The 21486-nt window shown below is 36.8% G+C and overlaps 1 protein-coding gene across 2 annotated transcripts in view; it reads right to left on the reverse strand.

Moving 5' to 3' along the window:
- PPP1R32 (protein phosphatase 1 regulatory subunit 32) overlaps positions 1 to 21486 on the reverse strand; it is a 1379387-nt gene that overhangs the window by 1277879 nt on the left and 80022 nt on the right. Inside the window, exon 1 of one of the 2 annotated variants that reach the window (XM_044059652.1) lies at positions 6072 to 6159. The exons of the other annotated variant lie outside the window; for it this stretch is intronic. The gene's annotated coding sequence lies outside the window, so the exon portion shown is untranslated. Of the gene's footprint in view, positions 1 to 6071; positions 6160 to 21486 lie in introns of those variants that run through there. 2 annotated transcript variants of the gene reach the window in all.

Raw genomic sequence — 21486 nt, forward strand, 5'->3', positions numbered from 1 at the left:
GGAGAGCAAATATTAGACATAGTAGGGAGTATAGTAGCAGGAGAAGAAACAGAGATAGGAAATTGGATAACAGGTTAAGTAAAAAAAGCAGGAGGCATAAGTAGCTTAAGTATAAAGTAAGAGTAGAGGTGTGAAGAGAAAAGTAAAGTTTAGCGGACAGATAAAAGAATGTCCTAGCAGTAAATTTGCAATTTGATTGTAACAGTTGTTGAGTTTAGCAATTTCAGTTTTGGGTATTTGGTGAGAATGGGTGAGGCATAAAATAGTGTGGAAAGGAGGTGAATTGGAGCAGTTTGTGTTAGAAACAGTTTATTTCTATATAGGCTGCCCATTTTTTGTAGATATTTTTAATGGTTTGATTTATATGCTGATCAAATTTGAGGTTATTATCAATGGTCACTACTATCAATTTAGTGTGCTTGTCAGGGGAGATGACAGTCCCATCCCTGGACACAATATTAAATGGGCTTGGTATTGTGGTAGATTTGTTAGGTTTAAATAGCAACAGTTTGGGGTTTTTTTGTGATTTAGTATTAGGTTTTTGTTAAGAAACCAATTTTCTGTGGTATAGAAGGTTTTTTGGGTTACATAGAGGAGTTTCTGAGGATCATTGGCTGAACAGACAAGAGTTGAGTCATCATCATATTGTATAACTGTTGCATCCTGACAGATGCTGTAGAGGTTATTGGTAAAAATGGAGAATAGGAGGGGACCTAAAATAGAATCTTGTGGGACTCCTGTGGTGATGGGTAGCAATGTGGATAGGTTGTTGTCCCACCAAACTGCTTGTTGTCTTCCTTGTAGATAGTTCTGAAACCAAGCTAATGCTTGGATACTAAGGCCAAGGTCAGTAAGGCCTTGTACTAGTTTTAGATGGTTGACCATATCAAAGGCCTTTGATTGATCCAAGAATATGGCAGAAGTTTGATTGCCTGTGTGTTTGCTTTGGTTGATGAGGTTTGTGAAAGAGAGTAGGGCACTGGTTGTGCTATGAGAAGGCCAAAATTCATGTTGGATAGGAGAGAGAAGTTGGTTGTTAAACAGGTATGGCATAAGTTGGTGGTGTACACATTTCTCATGTATTTTAGCTAGTGGAGGTAGGATGGCTATGGGGCAATAGTTGGTGAGGTCGGTGGAGGTGCCGCCTTTATGGAGGGGAATAATATAGGAGGTCTTCCAGATGGGTGGTACTGAGGTTTCTGAGATAGATCTGTTTAGAAGGATGGATACAGGGAAGGCAAGTTCATTGGCAGCCAACTGAAGGTATTCAGCAGGTATCCCATCAGCTGCTAGTCTAGTAGGTTTAAGTTTGGATAGCAATCATTTGACACAGTTGGTAGAGATGGGTTCAAATTGGGAGGATGTTTTGGGTCTATCTACAGGTTCTGGGTAATTAGTGGTGGTGGATGTGAGCAATGTTTAAACAAGATTAGAAAAAGTTTCTATGAAGTATTTCTTAAATGTGTCTGATATATTTATGATTTCCCTAGTGGAGGTTGGAGGTGGGGTGGAGGGTCTGCCAGGGTGGAGTAGTTTATTTATTCCTGTCCAGAATTTCTTGGGGTTGTTTTGATGCTTGTTTTTGTAGCTGTAGGAAATAATTATTTTTATCTAGGAGAATTGCTTTTTTGTCTCATTTCTAAGCTTTGGGAATTGTTTCTTAGCTGCTGGGGTTTTTGTGGCTCTCCAGTGATACCAGACTTTGTTCCTTTCTGCTGATCTATTTTTAGTCTCTCTGGAAAGCCACAGGGCTGTTTTCATTTAAGTTTAGTGGCCCGGGCTGGAACATGTGCATTTAGGATTTCTAGGAAGGTGTTATTGAAATGGGTTATGGCTTCTTCTAACGGCAGTACTTTTAAAATGTTCCAGTTATGGTGCTTTAGCTCAAGTTTGAATTTATTGGGGTCAAAGTTTTTTGTGTTACGGGTTGTTTGTAATATGGGGGTAGGGTTGGCCTGGGTTTTGAATTTTAGTAAGAAGGTGGGTTGATGGTTGCTAAGGGAGTCTGGGAAGATGCCTGCGTGGTAAAAGGTGTTGGTCTTATTTATTAAGATCCAGTCTAGGAGGCTATCTTCGATTTTTGCATTTCCTAGTCTAGTGCTTGATTGGATGACTTGTGAGAAACTGTAGAGGTTGATATGATTTGTGGAGTTAATAACAGAACATGTGTTTCAGTCTATATTAAAGTCTCCAAAGATTATAGTTTCCTGGGACAGGTTTTGACTTGTCCATTGTAGGAAGGCTTCAAGGGTAGGGATGTTGTTACCTGGTGGTATATAGCATGTGATAATACTGATTGACCAAACACAAAGTAATCCGAACCAAGGCAGCTGTTCAGTCCAGGAATAACAACCAAAACCACGCTGGAGTGAGAGGTTAAAATTTATTAACCATGAACCAAGGATTTAGCTCTTTCATAAAAAACTTCATCAGAATCATCATACACTTCTATCTTCCCCATTTAAATACCCCACCCAGGATCACACATCCAATAAAAATCCCCAATCAATTAATATTTAAATCAAACAAATATATGCATCAAGAAATAAAGTAACACAAAAATATATATCAAATATTCATATAGTAATTAATTAAATATTAAAATACAATATACATAAAAAACAGAGTGACAAAAATATTGTACATTTGAACCTCACAATACAATAAACACCACTTGAAAAAAGTCTGAAAACTTACACTACTTTGCTATTGAAATTCAGGGGCACCCTCTACACTACGTATGATTTTAATTTTAAAACACAGGTAATGGACAAACTTTCATTGAGGCCAGGGGGATAGTGGCATTGAGTCTAAGTTGCCAGTTTAGCTCTCTTACCTCCAATATATCATCCCACGGTCCACCCCTAAGATCCTTTTGCACTCATTTTAGGACAAAAAAGCCAAAACTATGATCTCTATTATCCCTAACATGTTTGGCCAAAGAATTTTTTATGTCCCCTTTCTTTATATCCAACCTGTGTTCATACAAACGTTCTCTGAACTTCCTCTTTGTCTTTCCCACATAAAAATGTTCACATTTCAAACACTTAGCTAAATAAATGACCCCAATAAAATTACAATTACTATAGGCCTTGGACTGAATATCACAATGGTTCACCTCAATCTGGTCACCTTCCAAGATCAACTTACACTGTGTGCAACTCCCACACTTGTAGGTTCCCCATTTTTTGTTGGTAACATTAGGACCACAATCAATGGTTGCATGTTCCAGGAAGTTTTTTAAAGTTTTTCCTCTCCTGAAAACTATCCAGGGTCTGTCCCCTGCTATGCTGGCCATGTCCTTAAAAAGGGAAAAAATGTTCCAATACTTAAGTAAAATATCTTTAATTTGAAAATGCCTCATTACAGAACTGAGTTATAAAGGCCCCCTGCAAATCCAAGCTACCATTATTCTTTTTTCTTCTAAATACATCCCCACCAGGAGCCATAGGGGAACAAATATGGGGAAGAATATCTCCATTGGCCCTCCTTGATTTGATGTCATCAACCACCTGTGTCACCAATCCTACTGGGTAACCCCTACAAGAAAACATGGTACCAAGTTTTTCACACTCCTGCAAGAATTGTTCCCAATTGGACACCATCCGGGCCAGGCAAATGTACTGACCCTTGACTATTCCAAACTTTTGATGGGAGGGATGATTACTCTCATAATGTAATATACTATTACTATATGTGGGTTTTCGGTAGATAGTACTAACCCAATTCTTATTGACTAGATCTTTGGAAATGGTAATGTCCAAATAATTGATAGAAAAAGAATTATATTGATGTGTAAACCTCAAGAAGGAAGTAGAGGAGTTCAAAAAATCTATGAACCCCCCCCCCCAATTTTGCCAACAGTTCTATCACACACAATAAAATATCACCCAAAACCCTGAGGTATAATCTCCATGGTTTAACCCCAAATTGTGGGAAAAGCACATGCCTTTCCCACTGTAACAGGATGATGTTGGCAAAGATTGGAGCACACACAGCCCCCGTCGCTACCCCTTTTCTTTGTCTAAAATACTAACCTTCAAGGTACTCAAAATTATACTTCAATACCAGTTCCATACACAATACTAACACATTGACTGTATTGTTGTCAAAAGCAGTACTTTCACATAGAAAATTGTGGAACCACTCTAGTCCCAGCTCATGCGGAATGACATTAAACAATTCAACCACATCTATGGTAATAAAAACACACTGCTCAGAGAATTCCACATTTTTCATTTTCAATAAAAAGTCCCAGGAATCTTTGCTTATATGATTGAATGAATCCAAACAATTCTTTAGCATAATATCTACATATTTCCCAAGGGGGTGGGTCTTAGACTCTACAAATTGGCCTCATGGGTGGATTAATAGCACTTTTATGTATTTGGGAATGCCAAAAATACAAGATACAACTGGATGGTTTACATGAAAATACCCATACACATCCTGGGAAATTTCTTCCTCATCCAGCATGTCCTGCAGGTAAAAATCAATATGTTGATAGGCCAATTTGATCAAACTCAAAGAGGTTTCTTCATATAGATCACTATTATTAATGTGGCACAACATTTTATTGACATAATCATCCTTACTCATGATAATCACCTCATCCCCTTTATCGGGTTTCGTAACACTGAGATGTCTGTTATTTGAAAGTTCTCTCAGCAAATGGGATTTCTGGGCATTTAAATTGTCATAAACATGTGAACCTTTAACCTTCAAATTCCTAAATTCAAATTCCACCAGCTTTTCAAAAACAATTAGTGTCAACGGCAAAGGAGGGTTAAATAAACTACTTCTTTTTAAAACCTCCCCTAATCCGGCAGACTCCCCTCTAAACAAGATCTTGAAATAAACCTTTCTAAGGAACAGTTTTAGATCAATTAACAGCTTATCAATTCTAAAACTCACCAAGGAAACAAAAAGGTCTCCCCTACTAAATAAATTTGCATGTTCAGTACTGCAATTAAAATTGCTATAATTATATAAGGCAAAGTCACCTGCTTGATTATGAATTACTTCAAAGACATAATTTTCAACTTCTTCCGTGACAATATATCCATCAATACAGTCAATTGCCACGTCCGTTACCATTTCCGATTGAAGTTATGCTTCTCCTGCTGATAATTCTCCTGATGGTATCCCCAGGAGTTGCAATAACCACTGTTGGCCCTAGTTCTTCTGGTTCCAGATCCGGAAAATCATACATAGTGTAGAGGGTGCCCCTAAATTTCAATAGAAAGGTAGTGTAAGTTTGCAGACTTTTTTCAAGTGGTGTTTATTGTATTGTGAGGTTCAAATGTACAATATTTTTGTCACTCTGTTTTTTTATTTATATTGTATTTTAATATTTAATTAATTACTATATGAATAATTGATATATATATATTTGTGTTACTTTATTTCTTGATGCATTTATTTGTTTGATTTAAATGTTAATTGACTGGGGATTTTTATTGGATGCGTGATCATGGATGGGGTATTTAAATGTAGAAGATTGAAGTGTATGATGATTCTGATGGGTTTTTTTACGAAAGCGCTAAATCATTGGTTCATGGTTAATAAAGTTTAACCTCTCACTCCAGTGTGGTTTTGGTTGTTATTCCTGGACTGAACAGCTGCCTTGGTTCGGATAATACTGATTGACCTTTTGACGCTAAGTTTGAGTTTAACTAGGAGGAGTTCAGAATTACTGAAGGAAGGGATTTGTGGATTAATAGTGGTGATATTTAGGGTGTTCTTATAGAGTAATGCTACCCCTCCCCCCTTTTTAGACAGTCTATCGTGGCATAGAACATTGTATCCAGTAGGAAGGAAATCATTGTCTGCTGTAGTGGGCTTTAGTCGGGTTTCAGTCAGACATAATATATCAGGGAAGTAAGTGGATAGTAGTACATGCAATGAGTGTACCTTATTATTAAGCTCAGAATTAGTAGGCTGGTTTTTGGTCTAGTAGTGGGTAGATTGGAAGAGGCTTGTTAAGTTATGGAGAGAACAGCAAAAATAAATAGCATGAGAGAACCATCTAGAAAAGGTCTGTTATAACACTGGCTGTCCTTTTTTCTTACCTTCAAAGAAAACAAATAGGTGAGTAGCCTTTCTGAGGAACTGTTCTGTCCAAGTAGTATGTGGTTGGTCTGTGGACATCCCAAATATGCAACATTTTTCTCCCCTGCTTTTAGACTCTAGAAAGAATATCAGGAAATTAATAGATTGATCCAAGGTAAACTCTGAAACCACATAAAAGAATGATTGTTCTTAAAGAAACCCTGTTCTTGTGGAATATGGGGTAGGGCTGACTCACCATAGGTTCATAGGTTCATAGGTTCATACTAGGCTATCTGCCCTAGGGCATTTGTAAGCCTAGCCAGAGTGTGTTTGGCTTTCGCCACCCATTTTAAATGTTTTACTATGCCCTTTTTTGAGGTTAGTTTACTGTGCCTCTGTTTAGCAGTGACACAGAAGTGATACCCGGGGTAAACCTATGATCTCCCATCCACTCATCAAGATTTCTTTTGAAGAGAGTCAGTGAGGGACTCTGCCTAACTCAGACTGGGATTCTATTCCAGAGTGAAGGGAGCCTCTGGGTTATGAATCTGTCCCTCCAGCATGTCCTATTTATTTCAGTGCTGAGGTTCAAGTCCCTCGAGCATGTAGCTCGATGGGATTTGGATTTTCTGAGGTGCAGCATGTCCATTAATTCTGGGTCGGACATGGCTTTATATGTCAGGCACAGATCGCCTCTAAGCAGGCGGTATGCAACCAAGTAGAGCTGGAGTTTCTTTAACTGGGCAGCATATGGCATCTGTTTGAGCCCTTTGATCCTCTTGGTAAGGTACTTTTGGGGTCTTTCCAGTTGCTGCAGGTTTCGGGTAAGGTACATCCCAAAAGGGGCATTGTATTCAATTATGGGCCTGATGAGGGATGAGTAAAGAGGCACAATGACCTCCCTTGATCTAGATGTGAATCCCTTCATGATTAGGTGGGCTATATAGAATGTTTTTCTAACCACTTTGGCCACGTGGTTGTCAAATGAGAGATTGCTATCAACTTGGGTCCCCAGGTCCCTAATTACTTCTTCCATACTTAATGGATTACCACCTATGTGGTAATTTGTGGGCACTTTGTTTTTGCCAAAGGGAATGACTATACACTTTTTGGCGTTTAGCTTGAGGCCATGGCTCTGGCACCAGTTATCTGTTTCTATCCCTTTTGGAGGATGCTTGTGTCAGCTGGAGAGTCGATTATGGTGCCCAGTTTGCAGTCATCTGCGAACTTGGTCAGCCACAGTCCTCCCGTGTTGGCCTGTACCTCTGAGAATAAGAGCTTGTAACTCATATATTCTTTCTGTAGAAGTCAGAGCAAATAGTAGCACAGTATTTCAAGTCAACAGCCTTAAATCAGCCTGATAAGCTGGTTTCAGTGGAATAAGTGTTCATGTTCATGCATCTTTACTATTAGAGGTCTAGATTGCTTTCTCATGGCCAGATTTGGGACATACACATGATGTGTCCTTTCAATTAGCACCTGCTGTGGAATACCAGTCCGGCTACTTATTTGTGCTTTCATAAAATTAATACAGTCTGTTCCTTCTCATCACATTGAGGAGCCATCTGTTTTCAAGGTAGACAGATATGTAAAACCCCTTTCAAAAATTGCTTGACTTGAGAACAGGAAGAAGGGGGATCTAAGCTCAGATAAGGAAAAATGGCCAAAAGATTAACTTTGAAGGACTTCCAAGATGACTGCACACTGAGTAACAGCTTAATTGCAGCTCCCCCAGTGAGAAAACAGAAATTCAGAAAAGAAAGCCAGTGAATTTGTCTTTTTGGGTAAATTACAGTTAATGGCTAGTAAGTGTACTGCCTTGATGCAAGCAAAGAAGAAATTTAGAGACCCTGAAAAAAAATCAACCACAAAAGGTGAGGAGAAAACACTGGTTGAGATAAATTATGCAGTAGTTGAGCAAAAAGCTGTTCAAGCTCCAGTTTGGTATAAGACATGACTTCTAGTAATCTTGTGGAAAAATGTCAAATGTCTCAGATCTGATCAAAATAAATGAAACAATGAAAGAGTACATCAACTCAAATAAAAATGGAAGAAGTTTTAAATGGATATTCAGATGAGCTGATACAACTGCAAAAATCACAGGTTGAAATGAAGAAAAAGCTGGCTGAATATGAGGCTGCTCAAGAACATGTTTCAAAAATAGCGGAATTAGATGACAGATTATATAGGGAAAACCTGAGATTTTCAGCTGTACCAGAGAAACTAGAAAGAACAGACTGTATTAATTTTATGAAAGCACAAATAAGTAGCTGGACTGGTATTTCACAGCAGGTGCTAATTGAAAGTACACATCATGTGTATGTCCCAAATCTGGCCATGAGAAAGCAACCTAGACCTCTAATAGTAAAGATGCAATCCTACCAGCAGAACTAGTTGATTCTGACAAAAGTGTGGCACAAAGACAAAGTACTAAAAAGTCTGAGACAGTACAGTGTTTGTGGAAAATGATTACTCACTGTGCACCAGGCGGAAGAGGAGGACATTTATTCCAGCAATCAGGGAATGTTGACAGACAGGTGTGAGATTCAAGCTGCTGTATCCAGATATCTTCAAATATTTTCTCCTGGAAAGAAAAGTCATTTTGATCCAGAACATGCTAAGGAGGAAATACAAAAGTTTGTCTAACAAAAAGTGAGCTAGCAAACAGGAAGGGACCCTACCTCTTATTCTTCTGATAATAAACCCCATAGAGAGAAAATGCCAGTACAACCTTTTCCAGTGCTCCAAAGGAAAATGCTTGAGAGACAGAGAAAAGCACAGCAGTTGACTATAAGTATTAGAAGTATATTAGAAATGAAAAAGAGACTGTAGATGGGAGATGGAGAACAACAGGAAGAAAACAAGCAACTCTGAAATTAATGTATAAATGTGGGATTCATACCTCTCAACCTCTTAGTGCAAGAAATCTGGATACAGTCCAACAAAATGGGGGGACAATGTCCCAAAAATAAGGACAAATTTTAAATATTGCTCCTATAAACTTTGAAAGTTGTTAGAATAACATGATTTGTTTTAACATACATTTTCTGAAGGAACTGAAGTCTGAAATGCAAATGTATGTCTTTATTTAGTGACTTTAATCCTCAGATCATCCCAGTGATTTGACAAATTTTATGAGGAACAGACCAAAAAACATGAGCAAAAACTCTGGACATTCTGCTAAAATCAGGACAGTTGAGAGGTATGGTAAGATTACAAAGCATCAATCACATTTGTGAAATATGGCTGAACAAAAAGATCTGGAAATATTGGATTTTTTTTACTTTGTTAAAGTTGTAGGGGGACTCCAAACCATATGCTCTACTTCATGTCATTCATGTTTGGAAGAACATTAAGGAAAGGGGAAAAGGAAGGCAAGAGACAACTGTAAGTAAAATAATCTTTGTTATTAATAGCATTTTAATAAAACACAACCATTACTGCATGGTATATAGTAATGCAGTTTCAGTCATCTTTGTGCTTTGTACGGATACTAAAGTAAACAGGTGCCCCCTTTTTCCTTTTTCTTTCTTTCTTCCTGTTTAGTTGTAAGAAATATAGGCAATGCAGTGTAAAAAGAGAAGAAATCCTGGACAAAAGCATGTTTAAGATAGGCTGTAATCTTGGATTTTTGAAATAAAGGATGGATTGTAAAAATATACAGATCATGAGATAAGTAAAACTGATATACTTTTTTTCATTTTGCATAGAGAAATTATCTGGATTAAGGTCTTTGTTCTTGATCTAACAAGTTTTAAGTGGAAGCAAATAAATAAAAAAACACTAAATGTAATGAAAAGTTTTCCTTTAGCAAATAAATGTTAACAATGCAACAAGATAAGCTTGTAATTGAAGGCAGATGTGTATCTGTTTCTCATGTTTCTATGGAGACAAGCCGATAACATGGCAATAAAAACAGAATATTTCTTTCTTTCAGTGTCTAAAAGATAATGTTCTGTGAAAGTATTCAAGTTGTTTTCAATATCTGGAAGAGAAATAAAGATAAGACAAATACAGACAGCACTTAGTGTAACCACAGGCAAAAACAAAACCACTCCACCAGATAAAGTCCAGACCAGGCTCCAAAAATATAATGCAAGAAATCCAAACAGGCAAAGGACATGCACAACATAAAACCAAACTATTTATTTAGTTAAAAACATGTAAGTGCTTTTGTGTAGTACTCCTACGCTTCATCAGATACAAAATTCTGTCACAAGCCTAACATTTTAAACACTGTTAAACCAATCACTGCTACCAAGTGATTTAAAGTAACCTAACACTTTAGCAAAATAAATACATTTTTAGTATGTTCCAACCACTACTTGTACAACAGATTTCAGATATAATATATAAAACATATATTACAGAAACAGTATTAAATGCATCATACATAAACCATTTTATCTTGCTGTTGCAAATATACTGATGTTACAGAAAATATAATATAGAAGTGCATCAACAAAGGCTGAAACAGTCCTGCCATCCACATAGTTAACTAAGTATACACCTTATATGAAGTTTACAATAAAAAACTTAAAATTTAAAAAGTCTTTTAAGATGACTTAGTTACATTTGCTAACCCTCTCCCCCCCCCCCTTTTTTTACACACTCTCGTCACCTTGGCTGTTAAGATATACATCTTTTCATTGTAGATAGAGGTGTGTCTGCTCATATATATATATATATATATATATATATATATATATATATATATATATGTATATATTCACATATTCCTAATATATTATTTATTTAATTATTTATTTGTGCATTTATTTTCTGTTTTTATATACAGGGGCCATGGTGGTACAGCAGTAGCATTGTTGCCTCACAGCAAGAGGTTCTCTTGTTCGATTCTCGACCGGAGTGCCTTCTGTGTGGAGTCTGCATGTCCTCCCCGTGGTCGAGTGGCCTCCAAAAGACATGCGTGAATGGGCATGCCTTCGCTAAAAGTTGGGTGTCGGGCTGGCAACTCGGCACTGTAAAAATCTACTGCCAATCATTAGCAGACCGGAGTTCCACTGTGGCGACCCTAACTGGGAAAAGCCGAAAAGACAAACAAATATTGTGTTTTTATATACACACATATTTTTATGTTAGCAGCATTTAGCTATGATGTTTGGTTTTGTTTATATTTATTTTCATATATTTTTTGTTTGCTTATGTGTTTGTTTTTTGAACATTTAAGTAGACTGATGAATGTGCATGTAGCAGATCAAGTTTTTTATTGTAAACTTCATGTAAGGTGTATATTTAGTTAACTATGTGAATGCCAGGACTGTTTCAGCCTTTGTTGAGGCACTTCTGCATTAAATTTTCTGAAACAACAGTATATTTGCAACAGTATAATAAAATGGTTTATGTATGATGCATTTTATACTGTTAAAATATCTGTAATATATGTTTTATTTATTATATCTGAAATCTATTATATAAGTAGTTGCTGGAACATACTAAAAATGTACTCATTTTCCTAAAGTGTTGGGTTACTTTTAATCACTTGGTTTCCACTAATTACTTAATTGGAGGGGAAAATGGTTGCTAGCAGTGATTGATTTAACAGTGTTTAAAATGTTTAGGCTTGTAACAGAATTTTATGTCTGATGAAGCACAGGAGTACTACACAAAAGCACTTACATGTTTTTACTAAATAAATCATTTGGTTTTATGGCATGCATGTCCTTTTTCTGCTTGGATTTCTAGCGCTTAGTGTAATTAGAAACATAGACTGTATCACATGTCTTAACATGGATAACCTTAATTACAGGTCAGTTAAAGCCTGTGAGTGTAGCTGTCAATCTGGGACAATTGTTCCTATTAGGAGGGTTAAACTTCATTATCTGAATATGTACATTATTTTGAGTGTTTGTACTAAGTTAATAGGTTCTGGGGGTGCTCTGGGATGGGTTTTTTTTTGTTTGTTGGAGGGTTTTCATTTAAACAAAAAGTCTTGCAAGATGTGACAAAGGATCAAATGGATATCACAAGAAAAAACTGTATTAAAAAAATCAGCCCATAAAGTAAAAGCTGAAACTAGACATTTTTAATACTGGTGTTATACACAAGTGAGAATAAGAACTTCTTATCATAATGGCAACACTTTCCATATTATCTTTGACTGTGAATGGTCTCACAATGATATACAAAAAAAAAAGAGTGGTAAGCTATATTAAGATATACAGAGTGCAAACTGCTATGCCACATTTGATTTTAGGATGGTTATTCAGGGCAATATCTGGGACAATGGAAAAAGGGGGTTCTTATGTTAATTGCTAGAGGAGCTCCAATAGTAGTGATAGAAGACGTAAAAAGAAAGATAATGATGGCAGATATGTAGTAGTAAGGGGATACTGGCAAGGAAGGAGGATAACACTGGCATGTATTTATATTTATAGGTGCCGGAACCATAGATCGAGGGGGAGGGAGCGCCCCCCCCCACTTTTACAGCTACAAGACCTGGACCCAATGGAGGACGAGGACTTATGCATGCATTGCACACTAACATAAATTCAAAACACAAAAAGTGGGTGGAATAGCTATTCATGCAGTAAGGAGGGAGAGAGTTTTGGTTTCCCCCAAGGTTGTGCTCAGTAACTATGTTACATTCCATCACATCAAGCCTGCTTGGTAAGGAGAAGAGATTTATGTGTTTTGGTTTTCACTCTGTTGTTATGCTGCTGCTTTGTAGTAGGGCTTAGGAAGGGAGTTTTTTGCTTTCCGCTCTGTTGTTATGCTGCTGCTTTGTAGTAGGGCTTAGAAAGGTAGTAGGACTCCTACTAGGTCCACTCCACTCTGTAAGGAGAGATTTTATGATCTGTGCTGTTTGGTTTCCATTCCATTGTTATTAGGACTGTGCTCCTGTCCATTGTTATACTGCTGCAGGAAGGACTGTGCTCTGGTATGTTATGCTGCTGCAGGAAGGACTGTGCTCCAGGCCGTTGTTATGCTGCCGCAGGAAGGACTGTGCTCTGGTGCAAATGTTTTATATATATATATAGTTTACAACACATAATAATTTGAACATAAGAGTATTGGGAAAAACTGGGAATGGATCCAAAATACACAATAATTAAAATTTACGGACAGCCAAATTTTTAATATGCCCTATTAGGACAGATCAGAAGCTATGCAAATTGACTTGTTCCTGTATCTAAAACAAGGTTCATCCCCAACTGTGTCTCTAATGTGTGAATCAAGTAAAAGTAAATTCCAACTCTTATTTAAAACCTCTTTTATACTGTTAATGTCCTGTGTATAACTTACAGAAAACTTGACTACTGAATCTTTAACTTCAGGACGTATGTCAGGGGCATCCTCCACTAGTGGTGGGTGTGAGAAGTATGGACGTGCAATGCCATCTCTCAACTGCAATACAACGTCAAAATGAGTGATAATCTCATCTGGCCTATATGCTCTTTGTATAAGTCTGTCTTTTAGACTGGACAATTCCTGTAAAAAACTATTATAATTGAGATTCATCCTGAATCCTCGTATCGCCTGTCCCCTTACCAAGTTCTTATAAACATAATTGGGGTGCATGCTCTCCTGATGTAACAGCGAGTACCTATAACATGTTTTTCTGTAAACTCCAGTATTGAGCATCCCATTCGGTAATTTGTCAACGAAAGCATCCAAAAAAGTAATATAACTAGTTGAACTTTCTAAGGAGAAGTTCAAAAAAAGATTTAAACTGTTAATCTCTTTTTGAAAATCATCCAAATCTTTGTCTGTGCCAGTCCACCAAAAAAAACGATCATCTACAAAACGGGCATAAAAAACTTGTTCTTTAAAACTGTCTAAAAAAACAACTTATTACGTTCCCAGTCCAACATTACAAGGTTGGCGTAGCTATTGGCACAGTAAGTGCCCATAGCCATGCCATCCTTCTGAATATAGGCAACCTCATTAAAAAGAAAAATGTTATTTTCCAAAACTGTTTCCAACAAAGTATCAAGTAAGTCCTTTATGGGTTAACTGTAAGCATCATAATTCAGTAAGCATCTCATGACGCTCTCAACACCTTCAGAAATGGGTATCATTGTAAAAAGGGACTGAACGTCCAAAGTGACCATTTTATAATACATATTGACCGGAAGGTCTGCGACATTGGTGTACAGGGCTAGTAAAAAATGTTTCATATCTCTAAGTATGTGTGTAGACTCATCCACCAGGGTTCTTAGATGTTTTTCTAAGTAAATAGACAGGGGCTCAGTGGCCCAACCTCTCCCTGCCACAATCAGTCTCATTGGTGGATCTAGGCGATTTTTATGTACCTTGGGGTGGCCTTGAATCACAGGGATCAAGGGGTCTGTCACATGCAGAAAGTCAAACAGGTCATGATCTATAACCTCACTATCTACCAAATCTTGTAACATACAAAATATACTGTACACCTTATTCCAGACCTTATCCAGGCCAATTATTTCATAAAAATGTTGATCATTTAACATAAGAATCATTCTTTGCAAGTAGTCAGCACGATTGAATACTACTATAGGTCCCCCTTTATCTGCTGGTCTAATAATGAGGTTCTTGTAATCCCTTAAATTGTTCAATACTGTCCTCAGTCTGGGGGTTAAATTCCCATACCACTTTCTCTTCCTGTTGTTTTGATCTAAAATATGCAAATCATCCTCCACTATTTTAGTAAAAGCATCTAGTAAGGGATGTAAAACTGGTGCGTAAGTACTGGGTTTTCTAAAAATCTTTTTATGGGTTATATTCGTGGAGTGGGTACCATAATCTAGTCTAAGCTGGACATTGTGACTGAACAATCTCACATCCATGATTGTATCAGTGACTTGACTCCTAACAGAAGGTATAAATGTGAGACCCTTGTTAAGGATCTCTATTTCATCCTTAGACAACCTCTTATCTGTAAGGTTCCAGACTAATGTCTCGGAACTTTGACCCACATCTTTTTCAGTGTTTGTCCTGTAAATTCTCCTCCTGAGGCTTTCCGTTTCTGTCTCCCCCGACTCATGGACTTGTTCCTCCCTCTTCTGTATTGTTCGTCTATAGGGAAAGGGGTGAATTCTCGAGCTCCTTCCAAAGAAGGGGGCTCTTTCCTTCTGACCGAAATGACTGGGGAAGGTTGCAATGCAATGTGGTGATTGCCAGTAGATGTTAGTTCTGGTGAAATAGTGGACGGTGTATTAACAGGTAGTTCACTAATATGATGGGTAGTAGTATGATGTTCATGTCTATCACTTCATGGAGTCCCATTCCCTACGCTCACATTACCTACAATCTGTGAACCATGACTGACATTTACATCATGGTTGGCATCGATATTCTCAGACAATCGCACATTAGAAACAGACCTTTGATTTAAAATTAAATTTGTATTGTGCAAGGCACCATTAAAATTAGTAGACACACTGTGAGAATTGTTTCCATTAATATGATTATTCACATTAGCATCATTATGCCTATTAAAATTAACATTATTATTTCTGTTAAAATCCGTCCTAGGCCAAGAAACAACTTGGCCATTTTTAAAATCCACTGTATCTCTCCGTATCTTGGTGCGCTTCTGCTCCAACAGCTTCTTCTCATATTAAAAAAAACATTGTCTAAAAGTCGCTCAGTCAATCTGCCTAGAATATCGGCAGAAAAATTAAAAGAAATAAAGTTTTAGTGTTTTAATCTGATCACATAGTAACACTTCTTCCGGAAGGAAGAACTCATTGAGTAAAGTCATATGCCTGATACTGACCTCCAGATTGAGTTGTTGCCATTTATACAGCAACTCTGGATAATTAGAGCCTGTCATTGGCATCTTGAGAACACATAAATTCCATGGAATTACAATGGATTATCAGACTTAGAGCAGACCGTAAACCAGGATTGAATGATAAAATTCCTTTGAAACCTGTTCTTAAGTATAGGAGATTAACTGTGAGATAAATTATAAAGTTATAGTTTTCCACTCTTAGCTAACTTTACCTTTGTTTTTAATTACAGAATTAAATGTATGTTAATATATATTTTTTATGTATATTGTAAAGTCTTTTTGCCAGGAATAGGAGGTGATGTCAGTCCTAATTCCTTATATAATGTCACCCGATCTCATTGACTGTTTGTTTTTATGGTTTGAAAAAGCCCTAACAGGGTGAAAGCGCTTACCAACAAATAGCTCAGATTTTACTTGAACTTGGTCTGGATTTATTGCTTGAACAAGCATTTACATCTGTTGCTTGAATAAGCTATAGTGGTTGCTGAATTTATGTTGACTTGTCTTGTCAGCCTTGGTTTGCTCCTGTACTTCTCTTCTGGACTTATCATAAAAATAACAGTTAACATCTATTTACCTGCACTAGACAAAGGTCAAATATTAATGCAGTTGAGTTTGCCATTGTGTAAGCTTTAAGATGAAATCTTTTAAAACCTTGTGCATAGCATGGTTTTGGAATTATTGATGCAAATATGAACAAGCAATATGTGATGCCTAGAGGCATCAGTAGGAGTTAACTGCAGATGTACCTGGAGGTGTCACTCGGATGTAATGAGTTAAAAGAAGGAGAAGCACAAACATCCTGGAAGAAAGCTGTGGTGGCTGTAATACCTAAAGACGGTAACGACTCATCAGATCCAGCTTTATATAGGCCCATTTCAATTCTAAACCATGATTATAAATTCCTTATGTCTATAATGACTAAAGAATGGAAAGAGTGATGCCAAAATTGATAGCTATGGATCAATGTGGTTTTGTGGAGGGGAAGCAAACATTTGAGAACAGGAAAGCAGAATGTTAGAAAATACTACTGTTGCTGGTAGGTCTTGATGCACAGAAAGCATTTGACAGAGACGCTGGGACTTTATGAGATGTGCAATGGAAGCATTTGCATTCTTTGGCACAATAATAAGGTTAATTAGGAGGATATATGATCGATCTGAGTTGAAAATTAAAGTGGAAAATTCCTCTCTAATAAGTTCTGTTTGAACAGAGGAACAAGGCAGGTGTGTCCTCTTTCTCCTTTGTTTTTTTGTGTTACATTAAGAACCACTGGCAAAGAAAATAAGGGACACAGAAATTCAAGGATATAACTGGTATGGTAATCAAGAAAAGTTGGCTTTATTTGGAGATGATATTATTTGTACCTGATAAAACAGGAAAAGGGCATTTCAGTGTTAAGGAACATTCTGAGACAGTTTCAAGATATTTTGGGATACAACATTAATAAAGATAAAACAAAGGCAATAGATATAAACTATTATGATGAAACGGGGAAGGGGAGGCTCAAAAAATAAGGAGAGACTGGGATTTTGGGTGCAGATCCTTAAGGAGAATAACAATAACCATACAGAATATTATACTCATAAAGTAACAGAAATATTCGAAGAACTAAGCCTGTAAAAATTTCATCAAATTAGTACACAGAATTGGTGATTTTTTCAAATGAAAAGGGGTATCTGGTAAAGGGACCATGAAAAAATATGAAGATAAAGGGAGAGAGAAGAAAATTATGAAAATATTTGGCACAGAAGATGTGAATTCAGTAGAAGGAGCTTGGAGAGAATTTACATATTATTCCCGAAGATACAAAAACTTGGCTAGGCTAGACAGAAATTATATTTCATAGGAACGTGTGCATTTATTTTTAAACATTTGATATACATCTAATAACGGTTTTAGATCATATGCCAATAATAACTAAAATAAAAAATCCAGGGTAATGAAGTAAAAATGAGACACTGGCACTTTCCCATCTATAGCTAGGGTGGGATAACATGAAAATGGAATTTAAAAATAGGGTAGAAATAAAGGAAAAAAGATATATTGTTAAGAAGTAATAAGAATTATTTAAAGGACCTGACAAAGGTTAAAGTACTGCAGAACAGGGGGAATCTCACAGAACAAGAAAAGGCACAACTGCAGAGTGCTAAAGAGAAAATAAGGGAGTACCTACATAAGTTTAGAAAAATTGCTGTTAAGCAACTGTTTTTTTGATAATAACTCCAAAGCACAAAAGTTTTAGCAAAATGTCTCAGGCAACATAAAGTAGAAAGGGTTGTTGCCAAGCTTAGGGAGCCTATAACAAGGAAAATATCCAGAGATCCTGTACGGGTTATTAGAAATATTTTGTAAATTTTATGAAAATCTATATAAAGCAGAGAAATGTGGAAGTCAATAAAAAGTACACATGGAAATGTGTATGGAGGAATTAACATGCCAAGGCTAGAGGTAGATAAGGCTCAGTTATTAACAGTTAGGATAGAAGGAGATGAGATAAAGATGGTTATGTATAAACAATATACAGGAAATTCTCCAGGAAGAGATGGTATTACTGTAGAAGTTTGGAAGCTAGGAAGGAAGAAAATGATAAAGATCTGGAAGGTTTTGTTAAACAGTATTTAACACATTCATTCCAATGGAGCTCAGGAAGTTTGCATTGTAACTTCCAAAGGGCGGAGCCTAAACCTTTCGACAGACTCAAATTATGTCCTCACATTTCAAACAAATGTTCAGATCTATGGAACTGTAGATGTTATGAAAGAAGTATAAATGGCAAACCCTTCAGCAAAAACTGATGAAGTATTCTTTAGGTTCTAGGTCTTACTCCAGATTTTATAAGTCACAGCAAACACAGTAACTATTACATTTGTAATATTTTGTTAACAACTTACAATATCTCATCAACCACTCAAGTTACACACATACTGTCAAAAGCATTTTATTTATCTAGCTGAGAGCTTTCATATGAGGTTAAGGAGTTCTGTCTGTGTTGCTTGGTTGTTGAGATATTTATAAAAATTAGAAAGTAATATCTACATAAATTAACATCATAAAAATAACATATATTGTGAAAATAAATGTTGCCACGGTCCAAATGCTCCTGTTACTTAAAAAATAAATGATAAGTCCAGAAGAAAAGTACAGGAGCAAACCAAGGCTGACAAGACAAGTCAACATAAATTCAGCAACCACTATAGCTTATTCAAGCAACAGATGTAAATGCTTGTTTAAGCAATAAATCCAGACCAAGTTCAAGTAAAATCCGAGCTATTTATTGGTAAGCGCTTTCACCCTGTTAGGGCTTTTTCAAACCATAAAAACAATCAGTCAATGAGATCAGGTGACATTATATAAGGAATTAGGACTGACATCACTTCCTATTCCTGGCAAAAATAACTTTACAATATACATAAAAAATATATATTAATATACATTTAATTCTGTAAATAAAAACAATGGTAAAGTTAGCTAAGAGTGGAAAACTAGAACTTTATAATTTATCTCACAGTTAATCTCCTATTCTTAAGAACAGGTTTCAAAGGAATTTTATCATTCAATCCTGGTTTACGGTCTGCTCTAAGTCTGATAATCCATTGTAATTCCAATCTCTCAGTATAATTACATATGTCCCCTCCCCTAATACCTGGCTGATTGATTTGTAAAACTAAGAATACAAAGGAATGTGTGTTATCACTGTCTATGATATGTTTGGAGAGTGTACTACGTGGGGATTGTATGCGTATATGATAGAGATGTTCCCTAACCCTATCTCGTAGGTGTCTATCCGTCCTGCCTACATAGAATGCTAGGCAGATAGTACACTTGGCTAAATAAATGACATGTGAGGTGTTACAATCAGCACTAAGGTGAAATTTGAAACAATAAGAGGTAGTTGGGTGAATAAACTGGGAACTTGTATCCAAAAAAACTACAAAAATTACAGTTATTACAAGGAACAGTACCCAAGATGTTGTTAATATGCCCATTAATCTGAGTGGACAGCCAGGGATATCAGAGAAGTCTATGCAAATTCGACTTGTTCCTGTATCTAAAACAAGGTTCATCCCCGACTGTGTCTCTAATGTGTGAATCAAGTAAAAGTAAATTCCAACTCTTATTTAAAACCTCTTTTATACTGTTAATGTCCTGTGTATAACTTACAGAAAACTTGACTACTGAATCTTTAACTTCAGGACGTATGTCAGGGGCATCCTCCACTAGTGGTGGGTGTGAGAAGTATGAACGTGCAATGCCATCTCTCAACTGCAACACAACGTCAAAATGAGTGATAATCTCATCTGGCCTATATGCCCTTTGTATAAGTCTGTCTTTTAGACTGGACAATTCCTGTAAAAAACTATTATAATTGGAATTCATCCTGGAAGCTCGTATCGCCTGTCCCCTTACCAAGTTCTTATAAACATAATTGGGGTGCATGCTCTCCTGATGTAACAGCGAGTTCCTATAGCATGTTTTTCTGTAAACTCCAGTACTGAGCATCCCATTCAGTAATCTGTCAATGAAAACATCCAAAAAACTAATATAACTAGTTGAACTTTCTAAGGAGAAGTTCAAAAAAAAGAGTTAAACTGTTAACCTCTTTTTGAAAATCATCCAAATCTTTGTCTGTGCCAGTCCACAAAAAAAAAAAAGATCATCTACGAAACGGGCATAAAAAATGTGTTCTTTAAAACTGTCTAAAACAAACAACTTATTACGTTCCCAGTCCAACATTACAAGGTTGGCGTAGTTATTGGCACAGGAAGTGCCCATAGCCACGCCATCCTTCTGAATATAGGCAACCTCATTAAAAAGAAAAATGTTATTTTCCAAAACTGTTTCCAGCAAAGTATCAAGTAAGTCCTTTATGGATTAACTGTAAGCATCATAATTCTGTAAACATCTCATGACGCTCTCAACACCTTCAGAATTGGGTATCATTGTAAAAAGGGACTGACCGTCCAAAGTGACCATTTTATAATACATATCGACCGGAAGGTCTGTGACTTTGGTGTACAGGGCTAGTAAAAAATGTTTCATATCTCTAAGTATGTGTGTAGACTCATCCACCAGGGGTCTTAGATGTTTTTCTTAGTAAATAGACAGGGGCTCAGTGACCCAGCCTCTCCCTGCCACAATCGGTCTCATTGGTGGATCTAGGGGATTTTTATGTACCTTGGGGCGGCCTTGAATCACAGGGATCAAGGGGTCTGTCACATGCAAAAAGTCAAACAGGTCATGATCTATAACCTCACTATCTACCAAATCTTGTAACATACAAAATATACTGTACACCTTATTCCAGACCTCATCCAGGCCAATTATTTCATAAAAATGTTGATCATTTAACATAAGAATCATTCTTTGCAAGTAGTCAGCACTATTGAATACTACTATGGGTTCCCCTTTATCTGCTGGTCTAATAATTAGGTTCTTGTCATCCTTTAAGTTGTTCAGTGCTGTCCTCAATCTGGGGGTTAAATTCCCATACCACTTTCTCTTCCTGTTGTTTTGATCTAAAATATGCAAGTCATCCTCCACTATTTTAGTAAAAGCATCTAGTAAGGGATGTAAAACTGGTACGTAAGTACTGGGTTTTTTAAAAATCTTGTTATGGGTTATATTCGTGGAGTAGGTACCATAATCTAGTCTAAGCTGGACATTGCGACTGAACAGTCTCACATCCACGATTG

This window comes from Protopterus annectens, chromosome 17.part0 (genome assembly GCF_019279795.1).
Source record: "Protopterus annectens isolate FY-2018-M chromosome 17.part0, PAN1.0, whole genome shotgun sequence".
In the NCBI taxonomy this organism is placed as follows: Eukaryota; Metazoa; Chordata; order Ceratodontiformes; family Protopteridae; genus Protopterus; species Protopterus annectens.